Genomic DNA, 13,306 nt, shown 5'->3' with positions numbered 1-13,306 from the left:
AAACATTTTAATATCTTCAATAATGGCTACCACTTTTTCAGTAGAAATAAACAACATCAGTCTTAAATTTTATACCTATCTGTTCCATTTATCAAGTTTTTGTGAAACAAAAGACACAGAGGAAAGCTAATCAGTGTAATATACTGCAAACAATGAACGCTAGAGGAAAGCATAATTTTAATACTATAAGAACTATGCTTTGCAAGTATAGTCATTACTTTTTTTGTCCCTTTTTTTCTCTATATATGCATACTAAAACACACATACTCCCACCACGCATTGGAGTTTATATGGAAATGTTTGTTTGTTTTTTTCCACTATTTTCAAGCTTATAGCTGAGGCAGCAATGTGATAAAGTTACTCTCAGAGTAGACTGATTGGGGAATGGGTATCATATTCGATTGGCATCACTTATGCAGTAATACCCCAAATCCTACTCATAGGTCAACTTGCCTAAGAGAGAATATTTAAAGCAAGTCATATCGTTGACTAGCTTCCCTGAGATTTTCAGAGTTGAAAATGAGAGGTGATTTTTGATGTCTGGACTAGAAGAGCAAGTGATTGAGAGTTACCTGCAACCAAGGGTCCTCAACAAGGGACAGAAAAGCAAAGGAAGCTTGGATAGTGAAATGACATAGAAAATTCTTAGCTTGGGACTAGGGCCAAGCACAAATTAATCAGAGTTGATAACCATTATTTATTGCTTTTATTATTGTTTTGAATTTGGACAGGAGCGTTCTGCCTTCCTTCCTTCTCATCCTCTCCCACCACTTTCTTCTCCTCCTCCTCCCCCCTCCTCCTCTCCCTCCTCCTCCTCCCCCTCCTCCTCCTTCTCCTCCTCTTCCTTCTTCTTCTTCTTCTTCTTCTTCTTCTTCTTCTTCTTCTCCTTCTCCTTCTCCTTCTTCTTCTCTTTTCTTTTTAATTCTCCCAACTCTTCTCTGAATCTCCCCTCTGGGTCCAGAAAATTCAGAGTGCATGTGCTGTGAAATATTTCTGCAACTTTAATGCAGACTGATTCAGAAAATAAGTTAAAAATAAAGTTCGAAAACTTTAGACAATCTATTTTATTTAACTGATGGATGGATTTCAAACACTCCTGTGATTTCTTTATAACGTAGTAAAAGAGGTGCAGTTAAAATGAATTAAGGTGAAAACTTATGTCAATGAACAAACAAGAGAATAAATATTTCTAAAACCAATTAAATTCCCATTCTTTCTACTTCCTAAAATACTTGACCAAAACCACTAGCTCTGACTCTCAGAAAGAAAACTTTTGGATAGCATGGCTCAAAAGTATGGCCATAAGATGTGAAGTGACTTGCCCTGGGAACAGCAAGCTGGCAACAATAGTCTGAATCTCAGACATCTCAGTTGGATTTAGTGCATAGGGACTAAGAAGATGATCAAGATTTAAGCTATTTGAGGAGCGCCAGGGTGGCTCAGTCAGCTAAGCATCCAACTTCAGCTCAGGTCATGATCTCACAGTTTGTGAGTTCCTTCTCTGCATCAGGCTCTGTGCTGACAGCTCAGAGCCTGGAGCCTCCTTCAGATTCTGTGTCTTCCTCTCTCTCTGCCCCTCCCCAACTCATGCTGTGTCTCTCTGTGCCTCTCAAAAATAAATAAACATTAAAAAAAAAATAAGACTTAAGCTGTTTGAAAGGTGACCTGAGGCATCTGACAGTCTTTAAGAGTATATCTGAGCAAAAATTGATTGGAATCAGAAGTGGTTAAGCACTGGGTGTTGTATGGAAACCAATTTGACAATAAATTTCATATATTGAAAAAAAAAAAAAAGAAATGGTTAGGAGCACTAGACCAACAGGAATCAGGGAGAGACTATCATAGAGAAAAAGTGGAAGAAAAGTAAGGACATTATCGATTGGCTATAGCCTAACGCCTATTTGGCTATTTGTAATTAGCTGTTCTTAGGTTTCAATTTCAAATCTTTGAAGCATTTTCAGGCCTAGATTTTGGTTTGCATAGAAGGCTCCCAAGGCATTAAAACCACCTTAGTCTAATGGCCTCATTTGTTTGATTAATTTAACAGAGTTTATATTAGTTTCACACCTTAATTGTAAGCATGCTATAAGTTGACGAGAGGTTTTGACTTTGTTTTGTGAAAAATGGCACATGGGAAAAATGATTGATGTTGACAATGTAAAATTTTTTAGACTGAGTCCTATGATCCTGGAAATAGCCAAGGTTAATCAGATAAAGAATACAAAACAGCAAAAAAACAAACACAAAAACAAAACCCCTTCCTTTGTTCTAGGAGCTGGCTTACCTAAGACAAGAACAGACACAGAACCTCCAAATTCCCATCTGTTGCCTCATAAAAGAATAGCTGAATTGTTTGTCTCCACTGATTAATTGGGGGGGAAATGTGCTGTTAACAGACTTAAACAAACTTTAGTTAAGCTCGTCTCTCCTTACTCCCAAGTTTTGAATGTTGACCCACCCTCAGCATACAATTCCTCTTTACCAGCACCTCCAGAGAAACTGTGGACTGTCCTCCAGTCATGCCACCATTCTTTTTGGCTTTAGTTGTCTTTCCTTATAACAGACGATCCTTTTTCTCCTGCCCTTTGAGATTCTTATCAATCTCCCTATGTAAGTATTTCCCCAAAATTTTGCTACAGTCTCTTTTCCTTTATTGCAATAATCCTTTGAATAAAGGCTATCTTTACCTAAATCCAGATTCAATTTTATTTGAAAACATCTAAGGTTTTAATTATTGAATTATGTTAACCTATACATTTTGATTGAGAGGAGGGATGCTTCTATATCCCATTATATCTAATATAAGGGATATAATTTTCTGAGATCTAACAAGGAACTCTGCTGCTTAAACACCAGTTAATGCAGTTACACTTGCTTTCTCTTCCTTTACATGGGCCTTTAAAACACTTTTTTTAAGTTAAACTTTAACAAAAATCTTAAAAATGAACTTGAATTTCCTAAAGATCAATTAAGAATTTAAGAATTAAGAATTTAGCAGTATGCTTTCCTGTTCCTTAACTTGAATGTACCTATTAATTATGCTATAAAATTATATTACACGTATGAGTACGCAATCTAGGAGGATGAATGCCCCATGGGACATGCTAACATTACACTTTCAATGACGATTTTCTTTCAAGTAAAATTTGAAATTGTCCTTTCCTTCAAGGTCATCCCATCTTTCCACGGGAGGGTACATTATCTGAAAGTTCTTCCAGCTCTTTCTCCTACACTTGACACCATTAATTTCTACATATTACATAACTGGCTGTGTGCAGAGCAGAAAAGGCTTTTGATATGGGATCATGTAAGCTTGGGTTCGATTACAGGCTCTGCCATTCATTTTTAGCTTGAACATGGGAAAATATTATAGACTGTCTATAAAATGCAGATGATAAATTTTCCTTGCAAGATTGGTGGGAAGATTAGTTAAGATAAAGATGTAGGACTTTCAAAAAATGATTCATCCTTAATAAACAATGATTGCTATTTCTTCTCTGGAGTGAGCTGCCAACAACTTTACATAATGTCTCAGGAGGTGCTTGGTTCATGAAATCTGCATAGAAAGCCATAGAAATTGTTAAAATTGAGAATAGCAAATGCAATTTTTACCAGTGTCTGTATGAAAGCATTTAGTTTCTTCTCCATTGTTCTCTAGAAGAGGACACAGAATTATGAGCATAGATGTGGAAAAATATTCCAACTTACTTTCTATACAACCCTTCTTACCACAATTATTTCTTCCCTGTGTACTCTTTAAAAATATGTAATCTAAGGAGTTCAAATCAGCAAAGTTAATATTACTATGAAAAGAAAGAAAAAGAAAAGCAACAGGCATTGCTAGTAATTAGATAGCATGCCTCTTAAATGCTTACGAATTATCTATATGACTTCTCACTCTTCATTTAGTGTTCTATTTTTTTTTTTTGCTTCAGTTTTTTTAGATTATGTGCCTCTACAGGAATTAAAAGTATATGGTCTTTGTATGGTGACATGGGAGCTGCACTTGTGGTAAACAGAGCATAATGTATAAATTGGTTGAATCACTATGGTGTACACCTGAAACTAATGTAACATTGTGTGTCAACTATATTTCAATAAAAAATTAGGGGCGCCTGGGTGGCTCAGTCGGTTAAGTGTCCGACTTCAGCTCAGGTCATGATCTCACAGTTCGTGGGTTCAAGCCCCGCGTCAGGCTCTGTGCTGACAACTCGGAGCCTGGAGCCCAGAGCCTGCTTTGGATTCTGTGTCTCCCTCTCTCTCTGCTCCTCCCCCACTCATGCTCTGTCTCTCTCTCTCAAGAATAAATAAACACTAAACAAAAATTAAAAAAAAATTAAAGAATCTTCAAAAAAGTAAACATCCTTATAGATAAAAACAAAATACATGATCATTAAATGATATGGGATGTTAACAAATGTCATGTACTAGGAATTTAAAACAAAAGTTGTTTGTTTTTTATTTTTTAATATGAAATTTATTGTCAAATTCGTTTCCATACAACACCCAGTGCTCATCCCAAAAGGTGCCCTCGTCAATGCCCATCACCCACCCTCCCCTCCCTCCCACCCCCATCAACCCTCAATTTGTTCTCAGTTTTTAAGAGTCTCTTATGCTTTGGCTCCTTCCTTCTCTAATTCTTTTTTTTTTTTCCCTTCCCCTCCATATGGTCTTCTGTTAAGTTTCTCAGGATCCACATAAGAGTGAAAACATATGGTATCTGTCTTTCTCTGCCTGATTTATTTCACTTAGCATAACACTCTCCAGTTCCATCCACGTTGCTACAAAAGGCCATATTTCATTCCTTCTCATTGCCAAGTAGTATTCCATTGTGTATATAAACCACAAGTTCTTTATCCATTCATCAGTTGATGGACATTTAGGCTCTTTCTATAATTTGGCTATTGTTGAGATTGCTGCTATAAACATTGGGGTACAGGTTCCCCTATGCATCAGCACTCCTGTATCCCTTGGGTAAATTCCTAGCAGTGCTACTGCTAGGCCATAGGGTAGATCTATTTTTAATTTTTTGAGGACCTCCACACTTTTCCAGAGCAAAAGCACCAGTTTGCATTCCCACCAATAGTGCAAGAGGGTTCCCGTTCCTCCACATCCTCTCCAGCATCTATAGTCTCCTGATTTGTTCATTTTAGCCACTCTGACTGGCGTGAGGTGGTATCTGAATGTGGTTTTGATTTGTATTTCCCTGATGAGGAGTGACGTTGAGCATCTTTTCATGTGCCTGTTGGCCATCTGGATGTCTTCTTTAGAGAAACGTCTATTGATGTTTTCTGCCCATTTCTTCACTGGATTATTTGTTTTTTGGGTGTGGAGTTTGGTGCGTTCTTTATAGATTTTGGATATTAGCCCTTTGTCTGATATGTCATTTGAAAATATCTTTCCCATTCCATCGGTTGTCTTTTAGTTTTGTTGATTGTTTCCTTTGCAGTGCAGAAGCTTTTTATCTCCATGAGGTCCCAATAGTTCATTTTTGCTTTTAATTCCCTTGCCTTTGGAGATGTGTCAAGTAAGAAATTGCTGTGGCTGAGGTCAGAGAGGTTTTTTTCCTGCTTTCTCTTCTAGGGTTTTGGTGGTTTCCTGTCTCACATGCAGGTCCTTCATCCATTTTGAGTTTATTTTTGTGGATGGTGTAAGAAAGTGGTCTAGAGTCATTCTTCTGCATGTTGCTGCCCAGTTCTCCTAGCACCATTTGTTAAAGAGACTTTCTTTTTTCCATTGGATATTCTTTCCTGCTTTGTCAAAGATGAGTTGGCCATACTTTTGTGGGTTCTGGGATTTCTATTCTATTCCATTGGTCTATGTGTCTGTTTTTGTGCCAATACCATGCTGTCTTGATGATTACAACTTTGTAGTAGAAGCTAAAGTCTGGGATTCTGATGTCTCCCGCTTTGTTCTTAAATGTGAAGTGACTTCCATTCACTCATTCAACTTCTACCATCATCCAGACTATCTATCTATATTATAATATATATACATATATATTATATATTATTATAATATATATTATATATTATATACATATATTTACTTTATTACTAAATTTTTGAATAAAAATATAAATAAAAATATATTTAAATATACATATTTGATATGATTTTATACGGTGAAATTATCACTACAATGAAGCTAATCAACAATATACCTCCTTACACACGTTATCATTTTGTGTGTGTGTGTGTGAATTGTAAGAGCACCTGAAATTTACTCACCTAGCAAATTTCCAATGTTCAACACAGTACCTTTAACTATAGCCATCATACTGTACATTAAAACTCTAAAACTATGCATCCTACCTAACTGTAATTTTGCACCAATTGACATGTCTCCCCATTTCTCCCACCTCATTGTCCCTGGTAACCACCATTCTACTCTCTGCTTTTATGTATTTGACTTTTATGGATTCCACATATAAGTGAGATCCTGTGGCAATTTTCTTTCTGTATCTGGCTTATTTTACTTATTAAAATGTCTTCCAGGTTCATCCGGTTGTTGCAAATGCATGATCTCTTTTTATAAGGCCTTTTATAAGGCCGAAAACATATATGTATATAGTTTTTATTCATCAATGGACACAAGTTGTTTCCATATCTTGCCTATGGTGAATAATGCTGCAATGAACATGATGAACATGGAAATGTAAATATCTCTTTGAGGTACTGATTTTATTTCTTTTTCCTATGCATCCAGAAGAATAACTTCTGAATTATGTGATAGTTCAATTTTTCATTTTTTGAGGAATTTTCATACTATTTTCCATACTGGCTACACCAATTTACATTCCCACTAACAACGTATAAGAATTCTCTTTTCTCCACCTCCTCACCAACACTTATCATTTTTCTTTTTGATAATACTCATTCTAACAGATTTGAAGGTGATATCTCATTGTGGCTTTGATTTCCATTGCTCTGATGATGAAAAATGTTGAGCACCTTTTTACATAACTATTGGCTTTTTGTCTGTCTTCTCTGCAAAAGTGTTTATGCAGTTTCTCTGTCCGTTTTTCAATTAGGTTGTTATTATTTTGGCTATCAAGTTGTATGAGTTTCTTATATATTAATTATATTATTATAACATATAGTTTATATTAATTATATACTATATATTATATATTAATTGATATATATTAAACTTTTATTGGATATACAGTTTGAAAATATCTTTCCTTTTCATTTTGTTGATGGTTTCCTTTGCTGTGCAGTTTTTCAGTTTAATGCATTACCATTTGTTTTAATTTTTGCTTTTGTTTCCTGAGCTATTGAAGAATGCCCAACAGTGCTCCAAAGTGGTTGTTCCATCATATTCTCTTATCAATAATTTTATTTTACTTTTTAAAATTTTATTTATGTTTTAATTGACATCCAAGTTAGTTCGCACATAGGGCAATAATGATTTCAGGAGTAGATTCCAGTGATTCATCCCCTGTGTATGACACCCAGTACTCATCCCAATAAGTGTCTTCCCTAATGTCCCTTACCCATTTAGCTCATCCTCCCTCCCATAACCTCCAGAAATACTCAGCTTGTTCTCTGTATTTAAAAGTCTTACCAGTAATTTTAAAATTCCAGTAGCTTCACAAGCTGATCGAGACCAGGAAGTCAGTCTCAAATAGCAATCATTCTGGTATATGGATAGTGATATTGTTGTACATTCTGATATGAAATATGACTTTAAACTGCACTGTGAAAATATATAGTACTTTTTCAAATACTTAGTGGACATTCGTATATCCTTTTTTGGTGGAAAGTTTGTCAGGTATCTTAAATATGTTTCCATTGCTATTTCTGTCTTATTCAAAAGTATTGATTAAAAGGAAAGATTTGAAATATTGATTCATGCATATTTCCGTGAATATGCAAACTTTTTAGTTAGTATGTGTTGGAATTATGTCCTCTTCTGCTGCTTGCTTTTTCACTATTCTGATTAAAGGAAATTTTTAATTCTACTGTAATTTATCAGTCTTTTATAGAATTTTGTATAATGTATGCATTTGCCTGTGTACTGTTCCAGAAATGTTTGCTTATCCAAGTTTATGACAAGATTTCCTCTGACATTTCCAGAAGCTTTGTTGCTCCACTTTTACAATTTTTATAAACATGGAACCTGGAATTGATTTGTGTGTGTTGTACAATAAATGCCAAATATCGTTTTTCTATATGTAACATTAATTAAAATTTATTAGATGACTGTTTCCTCACTACATCAGTATTATCAAAAATCTTGTGTGTTTATATATATATATATATGTTTTATATATATATGTTTTATATATATATGTTTTATATATATATATGTTATATATATATATATATATATCAGTTTGTTTCTGAAATCTGTATTCTTTGCCATTAATCTATTTTTCTATTGTACTACCCATAAAACAGAGTTTTAATTAGTAAGGCTTCATGATAAATACTTATATTTAAAAGAATAAAATAATCCCACCTCCTTGTTATTTCTCTTCAAGACTATCTTGGCTGTTCTTTGCTCTTTCAATAATCATACACATTTCAGAATGAGCTTGTGAATGTCATAACAGAAAAACAAAATCTTGACATTTAGTCTGGGATTACACTGAATAATTTAATTTATTTGTACATAGTGCCATCTCTCAAATATTGAGCCTACTAATCCATAAATATGTGCTGAGCTATCAGCACAGAGCCCGACATGGGGCTCAAACCCATGAACCGTGAGATCATGACCTGAACCGGCATTGGAGGCTTAACCGACTGAGCCACCCAGGCACCCCTTCCCATTTTATTTTCTAAGTATTTATTAAATGTCCATAGAGTGGAAATTTTTGTACATTGAGCTTGTAACCAGCAGTTCTCAGAAATTCACTTACAAAAATTATAATAATGTATTTGTAGATTTTTCTAGATTTCCATAGTCATGTAATTTGAGAATGCAGTTTTTTCCCACTTATTATACACTCTTTCCTTTACTTGATTTGAGAACATTCAGCAAACTGCTGAATAGAAGTAGAGATAAATAAGTATTCTTATCAAATTTCTAGTCTCCAAGAATGAGTTCTAATATATCACCATTAAGTATGTTGTTTTCTGTTTTTGTTTTTTTCCCCATAGATATCCTTTATTAAATCCGGCAAGTTCTTTTCTATTTCTAATTTGATGTGTTTTGTCAGGAACAGGGGCGGAATGTTATCATTACTCCATACTATTTGTTATGCTGTCTACATCTTCGTCAGTTTTGGAAAGTGATTAGTCAGGTGTTACGGAATATAAAATATAACTATTTAACAACATCTCTTTAGGATTCTACTTTAATGCTGACAAATGACTACATCTATAATCCGGAGTAAATTTTTTAGGTTACGTGAATGGAATTGCCAAGTGAAAATAAACGGTTTATGAATTAGTTCATTTTTAGTATTATTATAATACGTTTCTCAAGAAAACTTTTGGTATTGTGGTGGGATGAAGTAGTATTATGAGCCTTCCTGCATATATCAGTTGTCAAGGCTGCCTATGTAGCTTTTCATGGTCCTTCTGCCCAAATAAAACATTCAGTCACTTTGTTCTCACATCTAACTCTACCCTCTGCAAAGGTGACACTCCTTCCTCTTCTGCTTTATATTTCTCCTTAACAATGATTATTCCTAGCATATTATATTTTTCTTAAGCATTTGGTTCATTTTTTCTCTCTTCTACTAAAATCTAAGTTCCAAGAGAATGCGTTTGTGTATTTTGTTAGTGTGGTACCCCAGCATTCAGAACAGATATTTATAACAGCAAGAAGGAAAACTAGAGGGGCATCAAGATTTGTAGCATAAGTAGCATAGGATTACTAGGATAATGAACTGGCCAAAGGATAAAGGGAAATGTGACTTCTTTTTTTGTCAGTGGTAATAATAGAATAATTTGGAGGGTTTAATGTGTAGAGTGAACTGATCATATGGTGTTTTAGACTGATTCTGTCATTGTACTGTGGTTAATAATCTGTATTATTTTTCCAAATCATTACCTTATTTTACCATGATCTTATTTTATCATTGATCTGTTAGGCGTAATAACTGTGACTTTGAATATGCCCTGTTACTAGTCTGTTGGGAAGTATTATTAATTCTATTTTAATACAAGGAAACTATAGCTTAGAGAGATTACAAAACATGCACAAGTTATATAGTGGATGTACCAGGTTTCCAATAATAATAACTATTATTGTTTTTTTAAAAACATAAATTTAGTTACAACTGAATAGTGATATAACTTGTGACACCGCTGATACTTTAATCACATTGATGAGTCCTTTTAAAAAAAAACATATTTTCCTGGCCTCTACCTCAAATGATTCTGATATTAAGGCTCTGGAGTAGGGTCTATTTATCTATATTTTTCAGCAAGTTGCCTAAGTGATTCTGATGAATAACCTGATTTAAAAGCACAAACATGTTTGATGGTATTTCTTTTCGGCACTTGGTTTAGGCTAATTAGAGAGAAAATTATTATAGTAGTGCAACTGAGTTAAGACAACAGAAAATGGTGAAAAGATACCCATGATAGAACAAGAAGCTGCCAATGATATAAATTAATGGAATATGATGTTTTCCTTGTTGAATTCTCCAGGGTTCTGTTATCAAAGCACCGTAGGGATAATGAAATAAGGAATTTCACTTTATATAATTTTGGAGGAGCCAGAAGAGTATAGAACTGAAAAGGGGGTTAGAAGATCAGAGGAAAGTCAGTAACACACCCTGGAATAGGTGAGGATTTCCAGGAAAATGTAGGACTAGATACACCTATCTGCTAGAATAGAACCGTGATGGTGACCTGGCATACACATCTGTGGCAGGAAGTTGTGGCTATTGCCTTCCTGAGTTTGATGAGGATCAGATTCCTGTTTCATATAAATGCCCTCTCCACATGTGCTTGTTAATATACTTCCCCCCCCCCCCCGCAAAAAAAGTGAAGAAATACTAGTGCAAAGAAAGCAGCCGACATAATTGGGGGGGGGGAAAAAGTAAGGTAAATGTACTCTTGTAGAAATAAACTTATATACCATCCAGTGGAGGATTATTAGTCAAAATTTCCCCTCAAGATAAAAGTTTCCAGCTTCTTCTGCCTGTTTTTTGTATGAAGAATCCAACATAACTGTGATTTCTCTCTTCACTAACATAGCAGGTTTCTGTTATGTTTCTAAAGATGGTTATTGTTTTTACCGCACTCTATTCTTTCAATTATCTCTCTTTTAGTATTATTGATCATGGGTTTGTGTTTGTCTCTTGTGGCTACTGCCTTGCTGAGTTTGAAAATAAAAAAAAAGCAATAGTTTTGAGCCAAGGGTGATATATCAGCACAGCCAGCAGTGAGAAAGGAGAGTTCTTAGTGATGCATGGGAAGAGCAAGATTTGGACCCCACCAGTACATCTGTTCTGGTCTCTCGTTTCCTCTAAGCAACAGCAACCTTCTGAGCAAAATGGCTGTTCCTGTATTTTTATCTCTTAAATATTAAATATTTTCACATTTGTCCACTCTTGCATATTTTCACTTTTGTCCAATTCTTGTTCAGGAAGGAGAAACTAGGGAACCTAAATGCTAATAATAACTTAATTGGTGCTACAATAGTCCAGCATATATGGTAAGGAAAACTCAGAGTTACATGACAGTATGTAGAGTACTGGGGCAAAGTGTTAAGGACTAGAATACTGAGTGAAATGGAGCTGGTCTGAATTAGGGTATGGGCTGAGAGTGAACTCAGTGTTTTTTTTTCTAACTTTCTATCTCCAATCTTACAATCTGTTTAATATATATTCAGTATATTTAATAAGAACTGAAATAATGACAAAGCTAGAAAGTAATAAAAATACTTAAGCTTGCTTTTATCTATATTGTTGTGTTTTATATTAGGATGGCAAAATTTTATTCCATGATCTGTTGGTGTTACACAATTCAAAAAGTGATTTCCTATTACTTTTCCATTTCTTATGTACTACATGCTCTCTCCTGATACACAATTGAGCATTTCTCTGACTTTTACCATGAGACATGACCTAATTTCTACTTTTGTGAAATTCCCATCAATTTTCTTCTCTGCGTTACTCTGAATGTAGTCAATTTTATATCTCCCTAGTGATCTGTGCTTTTCATTTAGTTATAAAAAAAGTGTTTTTTTTGTAACGTCAGTGATTTTTAATTTAAAGAGTATAAATTGTCTTTCACACATTGTCTTTTACATTTCCTTCTCATTGAGCTGAGCTTTTGGATATCTATTTAATCATGAATTTTAATTATAGCATTAATTATATTTTCAGAAACTGCTTTTTCAATATAATATTTCCAAGTTTCCATTCATTCTTATGTACTCAACTATTTGTTCTGACTTGCCTCAAGGACATTTTTTCACTGTTTTATGTGATCTAACAAAGACACGCAAGTTAAAATGTAGAGGCAGACACAGAAATCAAGCAATGAAAATTAGGACAGATAACAGAGATAAGTTCAAAAAGAGATATTTGCTATCAGATACTAGGCCAAACAGGAATTAAAATCAGCTTACATTCCTTGACTACTCTTAAAATATATAGGCCACAGGAATAGGATAAAACTCAGAAACACTGGCTTTTTAAAGCAATTTATTCTCTATTTTGTAACAGAAAATGCGAAGTAATGATCAGAATTCATTAGTAAGATCAAGCCTGAAAGTGAATATGAAATATGTGATTATCCAAGCATCTACATGCTGGTTTGTATTATCGTATGTGTCTGCTTTTCTCATTAGAACAAAAGCTCTGTTGCATGGAGAGCTTGTCTCATTTTTAAACTGTCACCCCTGCCAAAGAGCAATCACAAGGATTTGAAGTAATTATTGTTGAATAACTCACTGGAAAAAATATATAAATAAATAAATTAATTAAAATAATAGTTATAATACATCAAATGCCACAAAAAGAACAAAGCCAAGTTTAGAGCATTTCTAAAAAAAAAAAAAAAAAAAAAAAAAAAAAAACGAATAGAATCCAAACCAATGTCTTTCATAATCAAAGTAGTTGCTAATGCTTCAAAGTTTCTGTCTTAATTTTCATCAAGCTTTTCAATATGTTCCAATACACTTCTTTGATTTTACGGCAATACATCCATTTTCTCTCATGCTTTATGCTTCCAAGTGAAGATGAAAAATCAAGTATTTCTGAATTGAAAATACTGAATCCAGTTGAAATGTGATTCTCATATTAAGTTTCCAACCCTTAGCGTAATTCTGAGAGGTGGTCAGATTTAACGTGTATGTGCTTTGTGGAAATTAAGATGGGTCATGCTAATACTGA

The sequence above is a fragment of the Panthera onca genome, chromosome B1 (genome assembly GCF_046562875.1).
Source record: "Panthera onca isolate mPanOnc1 chromosome B1, mPanOnc1 haplotype 2, whole genome shotgun sequence".
NCBI lineage: Eukaryota > Metazoa > Chordata > Mammalia > Carnivora > Felidae > Panthera > Panthera onca.
The sequence above is the reverse complement of the archived record's forward strand: the minus strand, read 5'-3'. Positions refer to the sequence as shown.